At 38.3% G+C, this 27,188-nt stretch overlaps 1 long non-coding RNA gene across 1 annotated transcript in view; it reads left to right on the forward strand.

Annotated features, from left to right (window-relative positions):
• Positions 1 to 27,188, forward strand: part of LOC118004923 — a 41,781-nt gene that overhangs the window by 7,281 nt on the left and 7,312 nt on the right. Inside the window, exon 2 of the long non-coding RNA XR_004677739.1 lies at positions 23,200 to 23,248. This is a non-coding gene — a long non-coding RNA (uncharacterized LOC118004923). The remainder of the gene's footprint in view (positions 1 to 23,199; positions 23,249 to 27,188) is intronic.

The raw sequence follows: 27,188 nt of genomic DNA on the forward strand, positions 1-27,188 counted from the left end.
CATCCATCCATCCATCCATCCATCCATCCATCCATCCATCCATCCATGTGTCCGTGCATCCATCCATCCATGCTATTGGTTCTGTTTCTCTGGAGAACTCTGGCTAAAGTATGGACTTACAAGTCTCTTCCACTTTTCCCATTGTAGATTGCACTATTTTTAACTCCTTCAGAGATCCATCACTTGAAGTGTAAGATTATAAATTTTACTCAAAGAGAAGTATCTAAGATACTCAAAGGTGCACCTGAAAAAAAATGAAAACATTAAAATTGTATGTCATAATAGCCCTATAGCATGTCTATTTAAAGTTAATGATAAGAACATCAAGCACATAGAAGCCAAACTCAGCAGTGCTGCCCACAATTTAACTGTTTGACAGCCAAAAGCATTTCCTAAGCAAGAACTCAACAACAACAACAGCAACAAAGAAGATGAAGAGAGAAAGGAAAAAAAAGAGTGAAGGAAAAATTGACACATAAACAAAGCACATGTATAGCTGAAATCTAATTGAGGCAACATTATTCAATACTCATTTTAGGAAAACTGCCTATTGAAATTTTCAGCCAGTGTAGATAGTAAAGCATCAGAAGATTGTTGGCATTGTCTTTTTCAATGCTATCAACACCAGGATTATGAAAACATGAGACATTATGCTCGTAAAATTGTTAATTCTTGGTGTGTATTCCTTTTGGCACCTATATCTATATCCAGCTATAAAGTAGAGGAGAGAGAACAGTTATTAATTTAACAAATACTTATAGAGCACTTACTATGTACCAGAGACAATGTTGGCACCAACAAGACGATAGTGAACCAGAGAAATAATCTCTACACATAGAGATTTTACAAATCCACTAGGAAATTAACAAAACCAAAGAGGAAATCACATTACAGTGGGAGAGAGTGTTGTAACTGGAATGTGTTAGGGAGCACAATAAAGACATAGCTAATCTGATCTTGGGCATCAAGAGAGGAAATCTAATAAAAGAAGAAAGTAAGCAGGTGTCAGGCAGGTAGAAAGGAAGATGAGAGTGTTAAAGCACATTTCATTGATAAAGATGAGCTCAATTATCCAAATCTAAATTTTCTCCTTTTCTGTTTAGGGGCTCTGCGTTACCAAGAAATTGCTTTTTATTCATTTTGCATGTAGGAATCCAGGTTTTGTATTTATGTGCCCAACTCTGACACATTTTTAAAAAGAAATTTAGTGTATAAGTGCCTAAAAGTTGGCATGATATTATCATTCTGCCATTTGTAACTCCATCCACGAACACCATTGATGATATAAGCCAGTGGAAAGGAACAAAGGAAATGATTATGCAGGCATAATTTATGTTTCATTTTGGAGTGCAGCCAGAGATAAATACAGCCATATACAAACTCTACATTTCTAAAACCCCTGTCTCAGAGTCATGCCTAGAAGCAGCAGGGCAAGAGAAAGGAGACCAGGTTTTCCCATGCTTTGTGTGGTATTAATATGTGTTCTGGAAAAACAAACAAGCAGAACTTCAAGGGAACCTGATGTTTTGCTAAAAAATATTTTGTAAGTGGGTCTAAAAATTACATAGTCTTAAAATAGTTATTTTTATGCAAAAATTGCCTAAAGGTGTGCCACTTCAGAGAAGGCTAGACAATTGCTGAGAAATGAATGAAGGCACCGCATTGAAACTGCCCAACTACACACAGGCAAACCCTCCCAATAACCATCTCATTGTATGTTATTTTGTAAGTGACTGCTGATCCCAGTTGTGCATTTATGATATATTCAGTGTTTATTATATATTAAACATATAAATTAAATCTAGTGTCAGCCCAATAAAGCTATTAGTTTTTCTGTGAGGCAATTTTTTGCTTGCTCCTTTAGGCAAGTACGCATTAGCATTCACAAGTCCTTGGTGTTTGGAAAATACATGATAACTTTTTAAAAGTTTTATGGTCAAGTAAGTTGATGAGATGCTGTTTTGAATAATTTGAATGAGAATAATTGGCTGGTAGGTAGATACAGTGTCTTAGAATGGGAATCAGGAGCCTGCCGGATCATTTACACTGTATCAAAAAATAAGCTAATCGAATATTGCTGTTTTTATTAGAAGTGAGACCATACATCTCTTTTTTTCTTCCAAGTGAAGCAACACTTAAGTCATGTGATAAAAGTGAAAAAGCTAATTAACTTTGTATACATAGGCAAGTATATGAAGAGCTTCTCCTCTTTTTTTAATGTTTAAAATGTCACACTTCTGAAAATAGAGTTACATTTGGAAACTCACAAAATGCTGGCCTTTCCCTATTATAATGAGCAAATAGGAAAATAAACTATGCCATATGACATTTCTGTTGCTATGTATTAATAGCTTATCACCTATATTATACCTTAAAATAAATATATAATAGCTTATCACCTTTATTATACCTTAAAATAAATATATATAATGGGCAGTGATAGCACAGTGCTTAGCATAGTAGAAGCATTACATAACCATTTGATGAATAACTGAATAAATGATTTATTTAATGAATGAATATATAAGGCAATGAAATGCAATGGAAAGGATGTAAGAATTTGAGTCAAAAGTCTTGCCTGGATTCTGGTTCTAGCTCTACTTGCCACAGTAACTTAAGAAAAGTGTTTCACATCCCTGGACTCCTTCAGATTATTTTTGTAAGAACCAAAAGATACTATGTGTAACTTTTTAAAGGTGATTTAATGCTGTTATTCATAGAAATAGTCATAATACTAGTGTTCTAAGTTGCTTTATTAAAGAAAACATTGAACTCAGTATCACAATGTAAAGAAAGTCTTTTGAGGTGGAGGCACTTGATGGGAGGAATTGTTAGGAAGAGCTCCAGCCTCATGTTTGGGAGCCCCAGATATCAAAAATACACACAAAATGAACTTAAGAACACACGGCTTATTGATAATACCTAAAAATAGCTCACATGTCCACCTGCAGGAGAAACTGTAGTATGTTCATAAATGAAATCACTATTTCTGCTTATATATGCAACAGCATTCGTGAATCTCAGAAATATTTGGCTGAGCAAGGGAATTCACACCAAAAAAAATACATGTGATATTATTCTGCATATATTAGGTGTATTATTTTATCGCTGATGTAACAACTGCCACACACTTAGTGGCTTAAAACAATGCAAATATTCTCTTCGAGGTACATGGGTTAGAAGTCTAACGTGGGTCTCACTAGGCTAAAATCAAGATATCGACAGAATTCTGTTCCTTTCTGGAGGTTTTAGGGAAGAATCTGTTTCTTTACATTTCCAGCTTCTAGAGTTCACCCACATTCCTTGGCTCATGGCTGACATCCTCCATCTTCAAAGCCGGAAATATCCATCTCTCTGGCCATACTTCTATTGTCATATCTCCCTCTGATGCTCTCTTCTGCCTTCTTCTTCCATTTTTAAGGACACAGGTTATACTCAGATAATCCCAGACAATCTATCGAGCTGATCAGCAACCTTAATTCCCCTTTGCATGTGACCCAACATAATTATAGATTGTAGGGGCTAGGATGTGGGCATCCATGGTGGGGGGGGGGTGTCAATTACTCTATCTGACACAAAAAGTTAAAGAAGAAAACTCCTCCATGATAATATGAATCAGAGCAGTGATTACTCCTGGGGGTGGGCAGGGATTAACTAGAAAGGGGAACGTGGTACTTTTTTAGGTTGATAAATAAACATACTTATGTTCAGGTGCCTGGGTGGCTCAGTTGGTTAAACATCTGCCTTTGGCTCAGGTCATGATCCCAGATCCTGGGATCAAGCCCCGCATCTGCTCAGCGGAGAGTCTGCTTCTCCCTCTCCCTCTGCTCCTGCTCTTCTTCACCACTCCTTGTCTCTCTCTCTCTCAAATAAATAAAAATCTTCAAAAAACTTTTTTTAAAACATACTTGTGTTCTATATTTTGATTGGTGTGTAAATTACATAATTGTAGACATTTGTCAAAATTTAATGAACTGTACATTTCATCATATGTATTTTATCTGTGCATTTCACTGAATGTATATCTCGCTTTATAAAATTAAAATAATAAAAGAATACATACGTACCTCCATAATGCGAGATCCAAGGTTCATTCCAGTTTTTCTGGTTCCAGTTTTTTCTGTCAACATCCTAACTTGAACACAGGAGACTTTGCAAGCTGTGAATTCAATTTGCATTGTAACTCAACCATCTGTAGAGACAGTCTTTGTTTCAGAAACCTCAGTCCTGCAATTTAAGAAATAAAAAGTTTTATTTTTCATTCAGTTTTAGAAACTTTCTGGCTCCTTATTCATGCCTTGAGCTGAGAAATTAAAACTCCGAATTTGTCATTTTTCCTTTTTTAAAAATTATCTAGTGCAGTCACATACCATGGACTTACCACTGTCCCTTTTGCTACTTGCAGAGGTCATTATTGTTGTCAAAGCTGATCACATGAGACCAATTGCAAATTTCCTTTTTTTTAATTTGGAAATAATTTCAAACTTACAGAAAAGTTGCCAAATTTAAAATAGCACAAAAAAACCCACTCACTCTTTATACACATGTATCTATTGTTTACATTTTACTACATTTGCCTTATTATTTGCCTACACCCACAGCCCCCCAACACACACACACACATTTTTTCTAAACCATTTGAGGGTAAGTTACTTAAATTATAACATTTATCCCTACATATTTTTTGTGTAGTTCCTGAAAGTAGAGAATTTATCTTGTATAATAACAGTGTAGTTAACTCCAATAAACTCAATATTTTTTTTTAAAGATTTTATTTATTTATTTGAGAGAGAGAGAATGAGAGACAGAGAGCACGAGAGGGAAGAGGGCAGAGGGAGAAGCAGACCCCCCGCCGAGCAGGGAGCCCGATGCGGGACTCGATGTGGGACTCGATCCAGGGACTCCAGGATCATGACCTGAGCCGAAGGCAGTCGCTTAACCAACTGAGCCACCCAGGCGCCCTAAACTCAATATTGATACAATGCTTTTACCCAATTGACTATTTGTATTTAAATTTAGTCAGATGAATTAATAATGTCCTTTATAGCACTTTACTTCCCTCCTATACAGGTTCCAGTTTAGAATTAGCTGTGGCATTAGTTGTCATGTTAGTCTCCTCTGGCTTGAAACATTTCCATAGCCGTTCATTGTCTTCCAAGACATGGCACTGAAATAGCCACCAAATTCCTCAGCCTGTGACAGTAAACATCTGGCTGCTATTACCTCTGGAGAATAGCATTTTATTCACAAAATACATGAGAAAATATCGGAGCTCAAATGTTTATCAAAATTAATCTCTTTGTGGGTAATTAAACTACAGACATTATAGGTACTTCCCAACTCATGGCTTGTTAGATATCATTAAGCCTAGCCTCCTGAGTAGAAATAACCCATTGGGAATGACTAGTATTTGTCCTGTGAGGATGGGGTATTTGCTTGACACTATTACTTGACATTCCAATGTCTTCACTCTGTAACTCTAGCTCCCTTACTCTCAAAATCCTTTGAGTTGGGCCTTTATTCAGAGCTTCCATAAGGAAAGCACAACTCCTAGCAAAGTCCTCCTCAAGCTCAGAAGGTGGGCTTCCCCCAGGAGCCTACAGGGAAGAGGCTCCTGGAATAGGCAGTCAGACTGGCTGCATCATTCAGGTAGTCAATGAAGCATCCTAGGCAGGTATCACAATCCAGGTAAGTTTCTCAACCACCTTCATGTGGAAAAACATAGAGTGACTATTTAAAACACACACACATACACACACACACAAATGAAGTTAAGACATCTAACTACCAAATCCATGTAATCATAGACACTGGTCTAGAATATACAGTGATTCTTAATTTCTAATTATTATTCTTAAGTACCTTATGCTCACTGTATCTCAGAACACCAAGAAAATAAACTTCTATTTGTCTCTCTTCAAATACAGAATGGTTTAATGCTATGATAAATCAGACAGCACTAAAATTAATAACTATCAGGTACAGTGTATTATTATAGTGATTTATAATACTCAGTACACCTCTTCTAGTGTGATGAATTATCTTCCTAATGATGGTTCTACCAAAATATATCAACTAGTAGATAATTCCAAGTTCACAGAGTAATATGCCTCAGCATTATATGATTTTTGTTACAGAGAATTATATTAGAAGTATTTTGTATTCTTTTTCACATTCTGTTCTTTTTTCTTCTTAATGCATATAGAATTGTTATATGCTATTTTCTTATCTAACCCTGGTCCTGGGTTCAGTGTCCTCAGTAAAGGCAATAAAAGTCTGAAGTTCCGAACTCTTGGGCACCCCTACCATTACTGTGGAGGACAGACTTTATGGTGCCTCCAATGGTCCCTACCTCTTGTATTTATCCTTTGTATAGTATCTTCCTCTTAAGTGTGGGTGGGATTGCTTCTAACCAATAGAATATGGTAAAGATGATGGGATGTCACTGACATTATTATGTTATGTTACATGGCCAAGGTTTGGCATATCACTCCTCTGATTATATTATGTAGGACTCCGCCTTGCTAACAACCATGCTGTAGAGAGGCACGGTCCTCTTTGCTGGTTTTGAAGAAGCAAGTGTCCATGAATCCTAAAGCTGCAAGGAAATGAATTCTGTCAACAACCAGAGGGAGCTCAGAAGCAAATCCTTTCCCATTTGTTCTGATGAGACTGCAACCCCACCCCACACGTCAATTCCAACCTCACAGATCCCTGAGGAACCCTAATTGTTAAATTAAAAATGCATGTTATCTTAAATCACTACATTTGTGGTAATTAGTTAGCTTGAAATAGAAAACTAATATAATTATACTAAATGGACCTCATCTTAATGTTCTGATCTAAAATTATCTATATGAAATTTCTTTTGGAGGGTGTTAACACAACTTCATAGCCTATCAGATTTTTTTTTTTTTTTTTGGATGGGGAGCAGGAAAGTATGTACCTGAAATCTTAATAGTCCAAGAAATAGTCACTGACTAACCTTTTATTATATGCCTAGGGCAATATGTATGAATAAGATATGTTTCTAGTTTTCAAGGAGATTACAGTGTAGTGGAGAAGAAAAACACAGAAACAAGATTATTGCAACATACAGGGACTGTTATCAAAGAGTATAGAAAATAGGGCAGGGAAGGGTAATACAGGTACAAATGGCTTTCTTGATGAGATAGTTCTCAGATGGGAATTGCCATTCAGAGGAAGAAAGGACACAAGACTTGTTGAGCTTCTATGCAGTAAGAAATTAATTAATAGTAATTATAAAAACAACAACTAAATGGTTAATATTTATATGTCCTTTGCTAGGTACCAGGTATTATTCTAAATGCATTATTTAACTAACTCTTTTTTTTTTTTAAAGATTTTATTTATCTGACAGAGAGAGACAGAACACAAGCAGGGTGAGTGGGAGAGGGAGAAGCAGGCCTCCCACTGAGCAGGGAGCCCGATGCGGGGCTCGATCCCAGGACCCTGGAACCATGACCTGAGCCGAAGGCAGACGCTTAATGACTGAGCCACTCAGGAGCCCCTATTTAACTAACTCTTAACACAATAATCTAATATAGATATTAACCTCGTTTTACAGAAGAGAATTATTGAGAGTTTAAAGAACATCTGATTAGTGACAAGGATAGGATTTATTCCTCTGATTTCCCCCCAGACTTCTGAACCTATGCTTTTCCCACTATAATATAACTCTTTGGGTAAGGAGTCTTCTGACCTGCCTCTCCTGTCCCCTACTAAATTGCATGCTCCCCAAATTATCTTTGATTCCACTGGTTTCCTGATCATACATGTTTAAAACACCAAATATGCTGTAGGACAATTATTGTATAACTCATTTGTCACCTTGAATAGAATGTAAATGGTTTGATAGCTAGAATTGTCTAAATCATCTTTTACTCTACTGTTTCTATCACAAACCCTGAAATAATAGTGATTAATAATGGCAAATGGATGATGGATGTTTAGGGTCTTTATAAGCAAAAGAATGTTCATTTTATTTATTATGGCTCATGAGGGTGATTTCTAAGAAAGAAAATCTCCTATTTCTGGGTTTGACTCATTCTTACTTATAATCATTTTTAGTTACACATTTAGTAACACAAACAAGCAGATGAGCAAATAAGTGAAAGATGGGTGGATAGATAAGTAGATAGATATAGAAATAGATAAATAACAATGCCTAAAAAACAAAAAAGGATGCTTCAGGGGAATGTACAATGATGGCCAGCATTACTTAACATTTGCTCCATAAGTTTGCTTACGCTAAACTCTTGACATGTTTTGTTTTGTTTTGTTTTTTAATTTAGCCTCAATAGCAACCATATGAGGGAGGTACTAATCCTATTAGGTGAGAAAAATGAAGATTTCAGAGGTTCACAGCTTATCTTCAAGGAGCATGTGACTGAGATTGATTGCAAGCAAGGCAGTCAGCCTAATGTTCGTGTCTGTGCCCTTAATCACTCCACATACTGCCTCCTACTTAGTTCTGTAGTTTGCCTTCCTGTTTTTTGTTTCTATCATGTTATGAGTTCATTCCATTCTTAGTAGGAGTATTTTGAGCCCTTTTCTGGACCAGGGCTCTGAGGTTCAAAAAGAAAATAGGCCTCTCTGAGTGTAGTTGAATGGTGGCCTTCCAAAAGTATGTGCACATCTCAACCCCAGGAAACTGTGACTGTGACCTTATTGGATAAAGCGTCTTTGTAGATGCAATAAAATGAGAGTCTGAGATGAGATGATCCTAGGTTACCTGGAGGGGCCCTAAATCCAATGACCAGTGTGCTTCTGAAAGACAGGAGAAAAGACAGTCATATAGAGGAGAAGTTCATACAAAGACATGGACTGGATGATTCTGGATGATTTAATTCTAGCACCTACTGCCTATATAGCCATAAAAAATTTTACTAGTTTCTTTGAACCTTCCCCTCCACCTCATTTTCAAAATAGGAACATGCACCCTGCAAGCTTTTGTGAGCGTTAGAAATAATGTATCCAAGACTGAAACTCAAAAAATGGCCCTTCTTAACAAAACAAGCACAGTAGTAGTAGAAAATATACATGAATATTATGCTTGTGTCTAACAACATTCTAATTATCCAACTCAGAAATCCAATAACATAGGCTTACATAAATATTTATTAATGACTCTTAAGAATAACAATGAGAATTGATAAACCCCTGGCCAGACTTATCAAAAAGAAAAGAGAAATGACCCAAATCAACAAAATCATGAATGAAAGAGGAGAGATCACAATCAACACCAAAGAAATACAAACAATCATAAGAACATATTATGAGCAACTCTATGCCAGCAAATTAGATAACCTGGAAGAAATGGAGGCATTCCTAGAGATGTATCAACTACCAAAACTGAACCGGGAAGAAATAGAAAACCTGAACAGACCTATAACCACTAAGGAAATTGAAGCAGTCATCAAAAATCTCCCAAAAAACAAAAGCCCAGGGCCAGATGGCTTCCCAGGGGAATTCTACCAAACATTTCAAGAAGAATTAATACCTATTCTTCTGAAACTGTTCCAAAAAATAGAAATGGAAGGAGAACTTGCAAACTCGTTTTATGAGGCCACTATTACCTTGATCCCAAAACCACACAAAGACCCCATCAAAAAGGAGAATTACAGACCAATACCCTTGATGAACATGGATGCAAAAATTCTCACCAAAATACTAGCCAATAGGATCCAACAGTACATTAAAAGGATTATTTACCACGACCAAGTGGGATTTATCCCTGGGCTGCAAGGTTGGTTCAACATCTGCAAATCAATCAACGTGATACAATACATTAACAAAAGAAAGAACAAGAATCATATGATCCTCTCAATAGATGCAGAAAAAGCATTTGACAAAGTACAGCATCCTTTCTTGATCAAAACTCTTCAGAGTATAGGCATAGAGGGTACATACCTCAAGATCATAAAAGCCATCTATGAAAAACCTACAGCAAATATCATTCGCAATGGGGAAAAACTGAGAGCTTTCCCCCTAAGGTCAGGAACAAGGCAAGGATGTCCACTCTTACCACTGCTACTCAACATAGTATTAGAAGTCCTAGCCACAGCAATCAGACAACAAAAATAAATCAAAGGCATCCAAATTGGCAAACACAAAGTCAAACTCTCACTGTTTGCAGATGATATGATACTTTATGTGGAAAACCCCAAAGACTCCACCCCAAAACTGCCAGAACTCATACAGGAATTCAGTAAAGTGGCAGGATATAAAATCAATGCACAGAAATCAGTGGCATTCCTATACATCAACAACAAGACAGAAAAACAAGAAATTAAGGAGTCGATCCCATTTACAATTGCACACAAAACCATAAGATACCTAGGAATAAATCTAACCAAAGAGACAAAGGATCTGTACTCAGAAAACCATAAAATACTCATGAAAGAAATTGAGGAAGACACAAAGAAATGGAAAAATGTTCCATGCTCATGGATTGGAAGAACAAATATTGTGAAGATGTCAATGCTACCTAGAGCAGTCTACAGATTCAGTGCAATCCCCATCAAAATACCATCTACTTTTTTCAAAGAAATGTAACAAATAATCCTAAAATTTGTATGGAACCAGAAAAGACCCCGAATAGCCACAGGAATGTTGAAAAAGAAAAGCAAAGCTGGCGGCATCACAATTCCAGACTTCCAGCTCTATTACAAAGCTGTCATCATCAAGACAGTATGGTACTGGCACAAAAACAGACACATAGATCAATGGAACAGAATAGAGAGCCCAGAAATGGACTCTCAACTCTCTGGTCAACTAATCTTCAACAAAGCAGGAAAGAATGTCCAATGGAAAAAAGACAGTCTCTTCAACAAATGGTGTTGGGAAAATTGGACAGCCACATGCAGAAGAATGAAACTGGACCATTTCCTTACACCACACACAAAAATAGACTCCAAATGGTTGAAAGACCTAAATGTGAGACAGGAGTCCATCAAAATCCTAGAGAAGAACAGAAGCATCAAGCTCTTCGACCTCAGCCGCAGCAACTTCTTCCTAGAAACATCGCCAAAGGCAAGGGAAGCAAGGGCAAAAATGAACTATTGGGACTTCATCAAGATAAAAAGCTTTTGCACAGCAAAAGAAACAGTCAACAAAACCAAAAGACAACCAACAGAATGGGAGAAGATATTTGCAAATGACATATCAGATAAAGGGCTAGTATCCAAAATCTATAAAGAACTTATCAAACTCAACACCCAAAGAACAAAGAATCCAATCAAGAAATGGGCAGAAGACATGAACAGACATTTTTCCAAAGAAGACATCCAAATGGCCAACAGACACATGAAAAAGTGTTCAACATCACTCGGCATCAGGGAAATCCACATCAAAACCTCAATGAGATACCACCTCACACCAGTCAGAATGGCTAAAATTAACAAGTCAGGAAATGACAGATGTTGGCGGGGATGCAGAGAAAGGGGAACCCTCCTACACTGTTGGTGGGAATGCAAGCTGGTGCAGCCACTCTGGAAAACAGTATGGAGGTTCCTCAAAAAGTCGAAAATAGAGCTACCATACAACCCAGCAATTGCACCCCAATGTTTATAGCAGCAATGTCCACAATAGCCAAACTGTGGAAAGAGCCAAGATGTCCATTGACAGATGAATGGATAAAGAAGCTGTGGTATATAAATATACAATAGAATATTATGCAGCCAGCAAAAGGAATGAGATCTTGCCATTTGCAATGATGTGGGTGGAACTGGAGGTTGTTTTGCTGAGCGAAATAAGTCAATCAGAGAAAGACATGTATCATATGACCTGACTGATATGAGGAATTCTTAATCTCAGGCAACAAACAGGGTTGCTGGAGTGGGGGGGTGGGGTGGGAGGGATAGGGTGGCTGCGTGATAGACATCAGAGAGGGTATGTGCTATGGTGAGCACTGTGAATTGTGTAAGACTGTTGAATCACAGATCTGTACCTCTGAAACAAATAATGCAATATATGTTAAGAAAAAAAAAAAGAAGAAGATAGCAGGAGGGGAAGAATGAAGGGGGGGAATTGGAGGGGGAGACGAACCATGAGAGACGATGGACTCTGAAAAACAAACTGAGGGTTCTGGGGGTGGGGGTGGGAGGATGGGTTAGCCTGGTGATGGGTATTAAAGAGGGCATGTTCTGCATGGAGCACTGGGTGTTATACGCAAACAATGAATCACGGAACACTACATCAAAAACTAATGATGTCATGTATGGTGATTAACATAATAAAATTCTCAAAAAAAAAAAGAATAACAATGAGATTCTTTCTAAATCAGCCACTATTATAGAGAAAAGAAACTTCTGTCTCAAACTTAGCTTCTAAATCATAAATGCCATTGGATTTTGTTTCCAGAATTTTGATACTAATTGTTGGTACAACACATCACATTTCAGCTACTGTGGAGATAGTGTCAACATTAAGTTGATGATTTTGTTCAAAATCCTCTTAATGATAGCCCTCATTTTAAGGCTGTGATGAAGAAATCAGTGATGTCTGATTTAGGAAGTCCTTTCCAAAGTCTACTCCCTATCTTGTAAAACCCAATTTACAAAACTCAATTGGTCCTTTTGATCACTTTCACTAATCCAGTTTAAGAGCTTAAAGTCCCCCCAAGCGGCCCTAATTAATGGCTAATACGAATGCACAAGCACACACTTGGACTGTATCTGGAAGTTAACAAATGCATCTGTATCTTGGGATTTGATCATGACCTTCCTTCTGTGGACAGCTGATTGAGACAATGCATTTGGTAGCTGTTTATATAAACTTCGAAAAAACCTTGTAGGTATATTGATTGATCTCACTGACTCCTATCCTTTCATTTTTATTTTACTGATTCCTCTTCTTCGGAATATTCTGTGTGGGGGTGAGAAAAAACCCACTATAAGAGTATAATAAAGACAAAAGTATCAATCAACACCACATCAATTCCTAAAGTATAGTCATTTTATATTTTTAGAGAAGCTAATTAGCCTATTGAAGACCAGGTATTTTCATAGGGAATGTTTCCCAAATAAAGTTTCTTCCCAAGGTCTTTTAAATCGATAATACATTTTTTGCCTATTGTTAAGTCATTGAGGGACAAATAAAAGCTTTCTCTTTTCTAACTTGTCTATTGCTTCTTCTGGATTCATTCCAGTGGTTGTATCATATTCCATTCATTAGAGTACATCCTACCAAAAGCACCAGTTGGAACACTGTTTCACTCCAATTTTGCCAAATGATTTGGTAAAAGAACGATGGATTAATCACAAAAACCTAGATAATCTGTAATAAGAATGTGAATGTTTCAATAGAAATGGTAAATTTAAAAGAAGGATAAAAACACCTTAATAATAATGTCTATCTATTGATATTTATAATCCAATAGCCATTCTCCTTGAGGACTTAAGGGCCATGATGTCCAACAGGGAGTCACTAGCCACATGTGGCTATTTATATTTAAATTAAATAAAAGTAATAATATTTAAAATACAGTTCCTTGGGGGCACTTGAGTGGAGCAGTCGGTTGAACATGTGACTCTTGGTTTTGATTCAGGCTTTGATCTCAGGGTCCTGGGATTGAGCTCCTTGCTCAGCGTGGAGTCTGTTTGAGATTTTCTCCCCCTCTCCCTCTGCCCCTTCTGCTTGTGCACTTGCTCGCTCTCTCTCCCTGTCTTTCTCTCTCTTTCAAATAAATAAACCTTAAAAAAAATACAGTTCCTTGGCTGCACTAGTCACATTTCAAGTGCTCAGTAGCCACACGTGGCTAATGGCTTTCACATTGGGCATTGTAAATATCGAACATACCTTCATCACAGAAAGTGCTATAGGACAGAGCTACTGTAGAGGGGAAATGGTGCCCTCTTCCATTGCCTGTTTCTGTTTATGTTAGAAAATAAGAAGTAGCAACATTGTCCATCTAAGATTAAATTACTTCAACTTCTCTTTGCTGGTTAGAGTCCATCTCTTTCAAATGTACTTTTCAGATTGCACACTGCAGAAATGACCCCTGAAATGATAGCTTCAATGGTCTTATAGAAATTATAATTGTTTCCTGTGTAAAATAATATGTGACTATTCACAGTGATTAAAACATCCTCAACAAATTTATATAGAAATAACCCCTAGCTCAGTCAGTTAAATGTCTGACTTCGGTTCAGGTCATGATCTTGGGGTCCTGGGATCAAGCCCTGCATTGGGCTCCCTGCTCAGCGGGGTGTCTGCTTGTCCCTCTCCCATTCCTTCTGCCCCTCCCCTGCTCATGCCCTCTCTCTCTCTCGTTCTCAAATAAATAAAAGCTTAGAAAAAAAAGAATATATAGAAATAATAACTGTATATCCCCCTTGTATCATGCTTTTACATATTTACAAATGTATACATTTTTTTTTTGACACTGTCTTTGATCAGTTTGAAATGAAAGAGCCAAGAGGCTCTCTTTCCAGGAAACACATACACACACACACACACACACACACACAACAAAACATCTTTTGTCTTTTACCCATTGTCACCAAAAATAAATAAATGATACAAATAGTTCTTTTACTGGTTTTAAAAGTAGAGCCAGAAATTATGTGAAGTTGGGACTCTTGAATTATTCATACATTCTGATTGAATGGGATCATTATCTCTGGCCTTACGAGCTAATAAATACTGTCTAATGCCTGGATACTGTTTTGATGTAATAGTGTCAGGAAAGAGAAATAACAACTGACTTCTTTGCAAGCTAGGGCCTAAATTAGGGAGGAGCTCCCTGATGAGTTCGTAGCAAGGAGTGTATGCGTGTATGTATGTGTGTGCGAGTGTGCATGCACCCACACCTGTGACTGTGGGTGACTGTGCACAGATATGAAATACCTTAGATGACTGTGTTAGTCAGGCTTCTTCAGTCTTTCCGAAGGCATTTATTTTATTTTATTCTATTTTATTATTTTATTTTATTTTATTATTTTTTTTTTAGGATTTTATTTATTTATTTGAGAGAGAGAGAGCACGTGCCCTAGGGTGGGGGGGGTAGGGGGAGGGCATGTGAGGTGCAGAGGGACAGAGAATCTTCAAGCAGACTCCCTGCTGACCGTGAAGCCTGACGCTGGGGCTCGATACCACAACCCTGAGATCATGATCTGAGCCAAAACCAAGAGTTGGACGCTCAGCTAACTGTGCCACCCAGGTGCCGCTCCGAAGGCATTTTAAATTAGACTTGCAACTACAGAGCTGCAGAACAGCTCGGCTGTCTGGTCTTGCTGCTATTTTTCTCTCCTTTCTCCATTCTCATCTCTTATGTAGTAGGTACGAGTATTTTAGAAAATGCAGATTGAGGCCCAGTAAATGACTATGCTATCTAATCGTTTGCCAGTGAACAGTCAAATAATCTTAAATTATAGACCAGTGGGTTTTTTCCCCCAGATTGATTTCAATGAGTGAATTTGCTTGAGTTTAATATCACCATAAACCGGAGGAGTGTAGGAAGCCTGAATTAAGGTTGTGCTCTTAAAAGCAATCACAGAAAGATGTGCATTTCTAGAAGGTTTGAAAGCATGGAGATAAATACAGTTGACAGTTGGTTTCAGAGAAAGTAAAATTAGAGGCGGACTATGTTACAATATATCTTTATAGGCTAATAGTTACAGAGATGTAGCAGAATCTGTTAGACATCAAAGAAGAATATCATTATTGACTATGCTGATTTGTTTAACAAAATACATGCTGCCTTTTCTTTCTTTAGAACACCACTTTTTTTCTTTTTTCAAGCGATGTGGAGTCTATTAAGAGTATAAGAACATCCAACAAAGAGCCTGTTAACGATTCAGTAGTTTGCAAAATTCACACAAGACCAAAAGTCTTTCCTCTGAGACAGCTGGCTGGGTCTTACACAGAATGCGTAGGTTTTCCAGAATGCTTTTCCCAACGTTTAACACAAGCTAGTAAGTCATACAATTTAATTAAGTTTTTAACAGGAATTAAAGTGTGTGAAACGCCTACTGGAATGGGTGTGAACACTATTTCTAAAACGCTGCCCTAGCAGGGCTGTCTGCCTCTTTCTACTATAGGAAGCAATGGAGCATAAGTGAGTTGTTGTTGTTTTTAAGTAAACACTCTTTATTAGCCAGTATAGCTAATCCTTACCTGTGATTGTATTGTACTTTTTCTATAAAATGGCCAGAAAATTTTATTTTTAGATTGAAGAAACATTTGAACTTGGAGCACTAAGAAAAATGTCAGAGGTGGGTAAACTATAGTGTTCTTTTTGTGACTATTAATATTTGGACCTTTGTCTTTCCGAAATAGGAAGTGCTCCTCCAAAGGGAGAGAACAAGGCGTTTCATGCCTTTGCCTCCTGGAAGACACAAACTGCCAATTTTTCTCCAGTGTTTTCCACCTGTCAGCGTGCTAGGTGCAGACCTGACAGTCCACCCATGCTGTAATTCCGCAAGGCCGGCATGGCTGGCAGGACATTCACAGAGCGCTGTCCCCAAACAGGGCCTTTGGCACTCAGCTTCCCCTGTTCACTTGCACTGTGACAGGCTGCACACAAGACAGATATGTGGATCAAAGGCAGCGCCTGTGGATACACCCAGCAGGATCTGAAGAGCATTACTAGTGTTCTCAATAATTTGCTATTAGTATTGCAGAAAAAGTGAGGAGTGCACTATTGAGTGATAAAAACATGTCTTCATAAGGAAAATATACACAATATATATTTTGGATGTTGGATTCAAAAGGGTCGCAAAGAACTGCAGAAGAGCATGCTAGAAAGAAAGCAACAGTGCGAGCTGGGAAACTTTCAGATCCCTTCATACAGAGAGTTTTGCTCAACTGTGAAAATGTGATGGATGGAAAATGAAAAAATTAGGTTCAGAGAAAGACAAGAAATGAGGTAGTTCTACCCTGACTCCTGTCACGGTCTCATGTAATTTCGCATTATTATTTGTTTTTCTCTTACAATGTGGAAATGTGATGGACTCTTTAGAATTAGAGTTCCGACTTTATGTAGAATTTTTTTACTTTATGTTTTTATTTTAATTCTAGTTAGTTAACATACAGTGTTCTATTATACAGTCTTTGTGTAGAATTTTTCTGTCATGAGACCCTGGAGCAGTCACTGTCTTAGAGTTCAGTCAGCATTGCCCCTGCCTCCACATCTGTGACTCCAAGCCTCTGCCAGTCAGCCCTCTGCTGGGTTCTCAGAAACAATTACGGAAAGGGACGTGCCTGCATATTTAAAGTGTGTACATTTATAATCCAATATTAAATTTACACAGGCATATATGAACTGAGAGCCACGCTCAAACTCAGTGATATATGGGCTTGCCCCACGTCAAGGGGGAGATATGGCGTCTTACTCTTTGGTATTTTACCCTCCATCTTTGGACTCTGTAATACACTCCATTTGTTGCCATTTACAGAACCCATATTTCCAAGTTTATTACTTAATATTCCCTCAACCAAACACTCCACTTTCTCTCCCAGCAGGACCCATACCGCATCAAGGCATGCCTTCCTTCAATTGTCTGATACCATTTGTGGGCACATAAAGGCCTAACTCTAAAGAATGAGAGAAGAAACAGGGTTTTCAATAGCATCACTAATTTTTCTCTCACTCTCTTTGGCCTCCTGCTTTCCAACAGCCTAATTTTCCTTGTTGATCATTAATTTGATTTCAAAGAGGAATTAATTAAAATAATTTTGGTATTAGCATATAATAGCATATAATAGACAGAAGGCAACCAAGAAAAATGATGCCATAGATGAATATCAACGCAAATTAGAAAACAGTATGCACAATTTAAACTTACCTTTTAGTTGAAGTATATGTACACCTGTTTATAGAACAGCATAAAAGGACATAAATGAACATAACAAATATATATATGTATATACATATGTCTGAGAAATGGATCACGGTTGGTTTTTTAGTCCAACCTTTTGTTTGCCTATATTGCTAATTTTCCTACAGTGAGTAAGAATTGTTTTTGTAATATTATCAAAATTATTTTTTTAATGTGTAAAAATGTGCCAAACTTTTTTTACTATACCTGTATAATACAAACCCATAGCCAGCATCTCACATTTCACTTGTGAGAGAAAATTCATTTGTCAGTATTGGTTTGAAGATATAAATAAGCCACTTGCGGTACTGGTAAATACATGGAACTTCATGGGAAAACCCAGATTCTAGTCTCATCCTTAACTATCTGCATAACCTTGCTAACTTGCACACTTCACACAATGTGTCCTTATGTGTAAATGAGAGGGCTGGAGTAGAGATTGGGAATGTCTCTTCAACTTTGAATCTCTATGATCACTGAATATCACATATAACATTTGAGTTCTCTAAATAAGTAGACCTTAATATTGGAGGGGAATAATACTCTTCACAAGTAATAAGGCCACTAATGTGCATGTATTTAAAATGCTTATTATCATGAATCCCCCCTAAATAATAATATCAAATGCCATTTGAGTACTTATTATGTTTCAGGCACTGTAAAAATTATTTACATGACTTAAGTCCTTAAATCTTCAAAGCAAGCTTATGTAATTATTTTCACCATTTTACTGGTAAAGGTATCCCCCATGAAGTAGGTTAGTAAATGAATATCTATTTTTTTTTCAAGAAGTAAAAATGATACACCATAGTCAAAGTAAACAGGTAGGGATTCATCTTTCCAATAGGTTGATCTTAACACGTTCATTAAAGTCAGAAATTGTAAAGTTTTGCTTTTCTTCATATCCTCATACAATGGTTAGAATATAATTAAATGAAAGTTGGGTGAGAGCCCTCTAGCTCCAAAATTAAATAATTATTTAGGATTGTATTTGGGAAGTGAGGTGTAAAGAAGAATATATGTGGTACGTCCCCAGCTGTGAGAGGAAGCTTGTGGGAAGGCAATTTCATTTCGGCTACCTCAAATCTTTAGTGCCTCCTTTACCAACACTCATTGCCTGGTATCCTGTGCTGTAATTCCTGGAGTGGCCACTAGATGTCAGGCATAAAGTCTACGTGTGGCAATAAAAGAGACCCTTTTATGGCCTGTTTTCAAAGGGAATAATCCCTTGCCATCCTCCTCATTCTGCCTTACGACATGGCACTACAGGGTAGAATGTCACGGGTGGTCCACGAACTATCAAATCTTTAAGTTGGTCAATCTCTTCACAGCAAAGAACAGGTTTATATGCCCCACACATAGTACAGTGTCTGGCTGAAAATGCTCAAGAAATATTTGTGTTTGGTTGTTGTAGGGCTTCTTCATGGATTTTTAGATCAGTTATGGAGGGATTTCCTTCTATCCTCAATTTGCATAATTTCGATGGTCTCATGGGGCTAGCCTGTGGTAAGCATAGAGAGGTACTCTATTAATGGAGACTCATGTTGACCATGTTCATTGTGTATCTACATGCGTAAGAGATCTGAAATAGCCATAGCTATCTTTTCCTTAGTTTCCTCTTTTTGAGGGGAAAGAGTAGCCACATCTTTCCCTACCACATGGTTGTTGAGAAGAGAAGGGCAGTTAGCTGCCTTTGACTTTTCCAAAGAAAAACATAATTCAATATCCTAATGAACAAACTTCTAAAATGGGAGTCTATCTTTCAATTCATGTCAAAATTACAACTCAGATCAGATCGTCTATTTCAAATCAAGACTCAGAGATGAAGAGAAATTCACCAGAATAGGACGTGCCCTCTGGGGCAGAGCCAATAGTAAGTCTTTAGACAGGGCTTGTAATCAGGAAAATGTGAAGTAGGTCTAGGTAAGGCAGGATATTAGCATGTCAGAGATCTGCCACAGATATCTGAGAACCAATTATGAGGCTTGAACCTGGACGACTAGCAGAAGCGAGCTGGTCAGAGAGAAACCAACTAGGCAGTGAGGCTGAGGTCAACAAGAAAGGGATATGTATGCAATCAACAAAGCAATAGTCCAATTTCTAGAACCAAGTACACAGTCATACCAAGATACCAGGTAGAAAAGGTTTGAATGGCTATTGAAACATCAGATTATTCATCTAACCATGCAAATTCTATTTGGCAAGGAATTAGTTTGATCCACAGCTGGGACAGGTGTAAATCCATAGCAAGTGGCCTACAAGTGTGCATATTGGAGAAAAGGGGAGTAGGGTATACTTAAAACTTACCTGGAACCCTCTCACTTGCTAGACGTGATGGTGAGTTCAATAACAGCAGAAAACATGACTCCTGAATTTAAGTAAAGGCAACTGGGTAGATAAAATGTTTAAAAATATCTTACCCTAGTCTAAAATTATAACAGCTCCTTTTAAATGAAATAGCTTGTGCTTCTAATTTCTGAGGACTCACACAATGATATGGTCAGAAGGAAATCTACTGAGGGTTAAGCTTTTGTACATGATGTTATTGTAGCTCTAATACTTTCAGGTATCCTCACAAGGGGTATTGTACTCATTTGAGCATTATGGAGAGGGAGACACGATCTTCTGTAAATTAAAATGGGCTCTAGCCTGCAAAACTAGAGCCACATAATCTTTTTTCCATTATTTCCTATTGAGAGGCTAACTAATCTATTAAAATGAGACAGAGAGTTTATCACTTACTAGATGTGTGATTACTGGGATTTATCTTTCAGAGACCCCGTTTTATCAACTGTAAAATGGGACTAATTGTACCTAACATGAAGGATGCTTGTGAGGGTTAGAAGCTTCTCTGGCACATAGGGAGCACTCAAATAATTACTATTACTATACCAGGGGGTCATTGCTATTACCCCACTGAGTTCACATACATCTAACCAGTGGTATCCAAGTGGTATACCAATGTTTATTGCTAAATAGAGGGATTATATTACAGGATTTTAAAAGACCCCAAGTTCCCTCTAATAAACTTTGCTTAGGATGGGTTGTCGAAGATACCACAGAAAGTTCAGGGGCATTTTTAAAACCGGCTGGCACTCCATCTTCCCACAGGACAGTATCAACTCCCTAAAATGAACCATTCAAAACCCACCAAGGGAAAATGTAGATCTAGCAGGTTTTCGAGCACAGTGCGAGTCAGAAGTCCAGAACTGGTCCGGACACCACAGGCTGAAATTGAAGAAAATCATCTTGTGCCCATGGGATGCCTCTTTGCCTTAAGACTACTTATATTGAACTCAACAAATCTACCAGTTGCTGAGCAATTATGCATGTAAAGTAGATGGAAAACACCTCAAAATGAACAGTGCTGACTCTGCAGGATTCTGAAAGCCATCCTAGAATATGAATCAGGCTAAAATCCAAACAGTTACTCCATGTGCTTATAACCATAGTGACATGGAGTTGATCCCTGATTTCTGTTTTGGGCCTTAGTCAGTATACGTAGAGAAAGCCAGGATGTTTCACCCTTCCCTGTTCTGTTTCCTACATTATAAGGAAAGGATAGTTCAGAAGGATAAAATTTGTGAGACCAGGTTTCTCAATACATTATTGTAAAAGTCAATTAATGTGTAACTCGTTTGATCATTTATATAACATAATCTTTAAGAAACTTGTAGATGTTACTTAGGGAAACTCAACATAACTCAAAGTTAATTAAACACTGAGAATGGTGTTATTTTATACCATCACACCATTATCCCCAACACAACAAAACACACACACACACACACACACACACCTTTCACCTTTCAGCTCCCACACAGGCACATCACATGCCTTTCAGCAAGCCCAAAATCATTTTTAATACTTGGCCAAGTGGCATTGTTAGCATTCAACTGGGAAAAAATGGTTGACATAAAATATCTAAAATTTAAAACTTATCACTCATGTGGAAAATGAAATCTAAGAAGACATTTTGCTGAAAGATTCCATAGGCAGGTGACTTTACACTTTTATTCATCACTAGGTAACTATTTCAACCCCTTCAGCTACTATTTCTAAATTTTCTCACTCTCTTCAGGTTGCCAACCACGGCTCCTGATCTTTTGTGCTTCTAAAGGACCTAAACTTTTCTCATTACTAAAGTCACCCAAAGTAATCTCTTCAACTGTCCTCTTCTTGACCTTGAAACATCTCTACAGCCACATTGTCTATGAGACTGGAGCAATCCTTCCCCATTCAAAAGCTAACCCTACTAACACACCCTAGGATGAATCTAGATGATTCTATCTTGTTCTCTCTGGCTTTCTCTCATCAGCTTTCCCTCATAGACTAGATAACTGACAGAGTTATCTACACCATGGTGTGGCTAAGGGTGGAGTTTGGACAACTTGACTCCTGAAACATTCTCATCTCTACCCCCATTTAAATATGTTCTTCCTCCCATATTCCTTTTCTCAGTTTGTGGCACCGCCATATCCACCAATTTCTCAGGGAGAAGCTCAAAGTCTCCAAATATCTGAGTTATGTGCTACTTACTGCATACCAGATACTTTTCCGAACATTTTACATGTATTTGCTCATTTAATCCTTCCAATAATGCTATTTGAGTAGGTACCGTTAATACGTCAATTAGATAGATGAGAAAGAATGAGGCACAGAAATTCCATAACTGTTCCAAGGCCAGGCATAGGCCAAAAGTCTCTCTGACTCCAGAGGCGTTGCTTGTACCTGCTGCAGACACACCTGGCGCATGACCCCTGCCCCTGCTCCCCACTCAAACCAGCTATGATCTCCAGTTTGTTCTACCTCCATACATTTGTCTTTCCATCTCCATCCCCACGGGTTTAGAGCAGTACTTCACTTCTAACCGCCTTCTAACTCATTTCTCTGCCTCTAGTTTTTCAGTTTCTTTTCCTTCTGGTCCATTTCCAAAAAACACAGCTCTGATTATTTCCTTATGCCTCTCGATAATATCCAAGAATGTCCCCTTTGCTTCTGAATTAAATATACCTCCTCAGCCTGACATTCAATGTTCTTAGCATTACTACCTCTGGATGTCTTTTTTGGGGCTTATCTCCCAAACTAGAGTATTCACTTTTTTTTTTTTGAGTATTCACTTTTTCCATGAGTTTTCAATTATATGCTCTATTTTCTCTTTAGCACTGGCCCCATATCAATGGTGCAAAATATACTATACTTCCAAACTGGCCATAATACATTGTGCTCCTCAGTTGCAGCATATACTGTGCTTCCCCTAATCCAAAACCTAGTAGTAGATGGAGATTTAAACTGGCTTCAGACAGAATTCCAGGAGGCCGTGCAGATGACTAATTTTCCTTTCCTTTGCCTCTAGCACTTCAAATTCAGAACACTGCTGACCAAGGCGGAGTCCAGGCAGACCAGTAAGTGTGTGTCTTGCCCGTGGTCCTATCAGCCCCTGAGTCCAGGGGGCAGATCTGAGAGCCATTCTGATCTCCCCTGCCTTCTCTGATTCAGCACTTGCACCATCCAGTTTAACCCTCAATTCTCCTATCATCTCTTCTTTATTACGCTCCCCAACCCCTACACCCTTCTCACTTCCTCTGATATGAATCTCTTTGGACTCCTAAGGTGCTACTCAAATGGAGAGCAAAATTTCCCCTTGTCTCGCACTGGGCAAATAGCCAGCAGGGAATCCTGGCTTGACTCTGCTTTCTCTTAGTTTCCATCAGTTCCCTCTTCCTCAACCCTCTTCCCTTTGCTCTCAGCGCACCACCCAGAGAGGTGGTCCAGGCCAACAGTACACTAGGGATTAATGATGCCAACTCTGCATATAACCTTGAACATGAATGTCCCTTTACCCACCTCAGCTAGGTAGACCTGGTGATACTCTGTTTCTATTTCAAGGCCTATCTTATTTACCATCTTTCTGGGAAAACCCTCAGTTCAGGCCATTTAATAAATCCCAATTTTTTAAGGCATTTAACTGTGTCCTAGATGCTACACTGCATACTTTAGGTGTGTTGTACATTTAATCTTTACAGGGAGAGGTCATCATTATTGAGCCTGCATTTTTAGATATGGAAATTTGGTTCTAAGGAGTTACGTGGTATGATCAGGGTCATACTGAGTTGGGCTCAAACTCAGGTCCATCTGACTTTAACATCCGTAATTTACAGAATATTCTGTTTTATGTGGTTATTTGTGTACTATAGTCTTCTCATACCTTTATTATGGGACTCCATTAAGGCAGGTACCTTACCTTTCTCCCTTTTGTATCTACCTACAGCAGCTAATAGAATATCTTTACTATATAGTAGGACCTCAGCAAATATTTATTGAACTGAATAATTGACACTAAGTCATTTGAGACTTAAAAGTAACAGGTCAGTCTCTACACTGACGTGTTTTCAGACTTCATTCTCTCCAAGTACATAAACAAAACAATGTGCATGCTCTCTATCTCTCTCTTTCTGTTTTCAGAGACACCTGGTTTGGAAGTTGGATGTATTTGACAGTTGAAATGAGATGCATTAAGACGGGACTAAAGCTCCCGCATTTTTATGTCACTGATACCCTTTGGCCAACTCAACTGGAGCTCCATGTTTCTTTATTTTTGTAGATCTTTTTACTAGAGCCAATAGAAGATGGGGATAAAATACAGAATAAATAGTCCAAATTCTCTTTGCCTAATTTAGAATTTGTGAAAATCCAGGTGAAGAGAAAAACCAGGATTATAGTTTCTCTTCCTTCCTCTTGGTAGAAGGGAAAAAAATAAGGCAAGGAAAACTAGTTTACCTGAGCAAATAAACAATACAACCACCTTGAGCAGGCATGTTTATCTAGCTATTTAAGAGCACACATTGAATTCAAGTACTTTGGGAGGATCTTTCCAAGTGCAAGTGGCTAGTTAAAAATTTTTTTTTTAAAGATTTTATTTATTTATTTGAGAGAGAGAGGGCAGGAGAGGGGGGGAGGGTCAGAGGGAGAAGCAGACTCCCTGCCGAGCAGGGAGCCCGATGCAGGACTCGATCCTGGGACTCCAGGATCATGACCTGAGCCGAAGGCAGTCGCTTAACCAACTGAGCCACCCAGGCACCCAATGGCTAGTTAAAATTTAAGGCGAGCCTTGGGTTCTTGCGGCTGATACTCTGCTTTTCCAATTAGAAACAATTTTCACCTGCTCATTAAAGTAGGGCGTCTACACGGCTCTTGGATTCAATTTCATTCAATTAAATAAGTATTTATTGAGTGTCTATGTTGTGTCAGACTGAGAACACAGTGTTCAGTGTGTGGTTCAATTACCTATGTACCCTGGACAAAAATAAAACTGTTTCTTCCAAAGATCCTGTAATTCAGATGTTCATACTAATCTCACCTGGATTTCATTGCAACGACTCTAAACGGATGACATTTTTATGTTGGAGGTTTGAGGAGGTGAGGTTAAGGAGCTTGAGCAAACCGGTGACAGAAACAAACGAACTGTTGAGGTTTCTGACAGGGAGAACAGCGCCCCCTTCTTCATTTGCCTTCTGGGCCTCTGTGGAAGTCTTAGCTTGTTAGCACATTGTTTGATTTTACACAAAGACACATCACACCCCAGTGCAGCAGTAAACTAGACCTGAGAATCAATAAAAAACAATCCAAGTGTTAATATGGCATCATGCCAAAATCCACTTATTTCATGATATATTAAATATTGAGCTTAAATTTACCGAGATCCCTGTGAGATGTTACCTCTTAAAGCAAGAGAATTTAATAGGTAGGGCTGTCAGAGAAGCCTTGGGAAAAAGAACCACAAGTGTTCAGTTGCATGTGTATTTCACTGATTTAAAAGGAATACATTTTAGATAGGTCTTCACTATGTGTATCCACATAAACTGGGTCTGTGAGATTAAAATACAAATAAACGTAGCACTGGTTAACCATTTTCCAGGAAAATAACTAATATCAGATAATTCACTGATTCAAAGCTCAGAATGTTGAAAGTCTGCAAAACAGAATCACTTTGTAGAATCACTATTGCTGTCATGTCTCTTCTGAACCATTGTGTGTAATTGCTGTGGAAATGTGAAAACGCCTTTTTTTTTTTTTTTTTTTTTTTTTTACCTCTCGGCTAGCACATGATAACCCATTCAGTCTTTTGCAAGTTTGGTGCAAATGATGCCAGTCAAAGCATCCAACGGGACCCTCAGACATTAGTGTATTAGCCATTATCTGTTACACTTCTGGACCCAAATAACAAATAATATGCCTGGAGGTGCCGTCGTTTGTGACTGCTAGCTTCCCCGCGTGGCATATGCCTGGAGAGTCTCAGATGGGAGGTGATGGCTCACAACTGTGGTGGCGAGATGACTTAGCAGAACCCGTGATGATGTCCTAATGGCCTCCCGCTGGGGGGACAGGAGTAATTGTTTGTCAGGGGCGGGAACACATCTGTAAGAAGGCATCGTCTGCAAACCAAGCAGCCATGTGGAAAGGGGAAGTGAGAAACGAAGGGCTGGGGAGACAACGGTAGAGAAAATGCACAGGTTGAGCTGGATACAGGAGCGGCTGCGGGGCAGGCATGGGGCCAGGGAGGAGCTGGTTGAGTGAGATCGAAGTCCTGTGCTTCGGAAAACAATGCAAACAATTATTTAAAAATGAAACGCCTGCCTGCTAAAGTTACCAGCTTCTTCTGGCAACCTTGAATCATAATGAAGATGCGAGACAGTGAAATGCTGGGGAAGAAATTCAGAGTAGCGAACAGGGAGAAAGCTTGCATAATTGCACATTCTCTAGGAGTGTTTTCAATGCCTGGGCATTCTTTTAACAGGAGTCCTTTCAATGTTATATTTTACATCCAATCGCTTCCTTTGTTCATTGCTTACCCTAGTGATCTAAAACGAACCACTGTTTTTAAAGCCATACTTTTAAAATCAAGGCAAAGCTATTGAATTTACATGCATTAGAAACATCAATGTCATATCATACAATTGAAGGATATTCAGAGCTCTGTTTGTGGCTGCACTAAGCATCCTCCATTTGATCAGAAATAAGCGAGGGCAAGTAAGCTAATTAATGCTGCAAAATGCTAATTCCCTCCACCTTTTATCTTGGGTCTAAATTTTGATTTTATCTAATTTCTGAGGAACTGAAATGCTCATGCCAGTGGAGTCTGTCATTATTAAAATATAAATCAATGCATAAAAGCATATTGGCCTATGGGAAAGACTGTAAAAAAATTTAATGCCCTCCACAAACAGCTGTGCTCCTGACCTAGCAGTTTTTTTGTTTGCTTTCCTGACAGCCTACCAGATTGTATCTATTTTAGTACTTCTAGCACATCTGAAGAGGTTTCAACAACATAGGCTTTAAAATATG

The sequence above is a fragment of the Mirounga leonina genome, unplaced genomic scaffold (genome assembly GCF_011800145.1).
Source record: "Mirounga leonina isolate KUSES-001 unplaced genomic scaffold, KU_Mleo_1.0 Mir_115, whole genome shotgun sequence".
NCBI classification, from domain to species: domain Eukaryota; kingdom Metazoa; phylum Chordata; class Mammalia; order Carnivora; family Phocidae; genus Mirounga; species Mirounga leonina.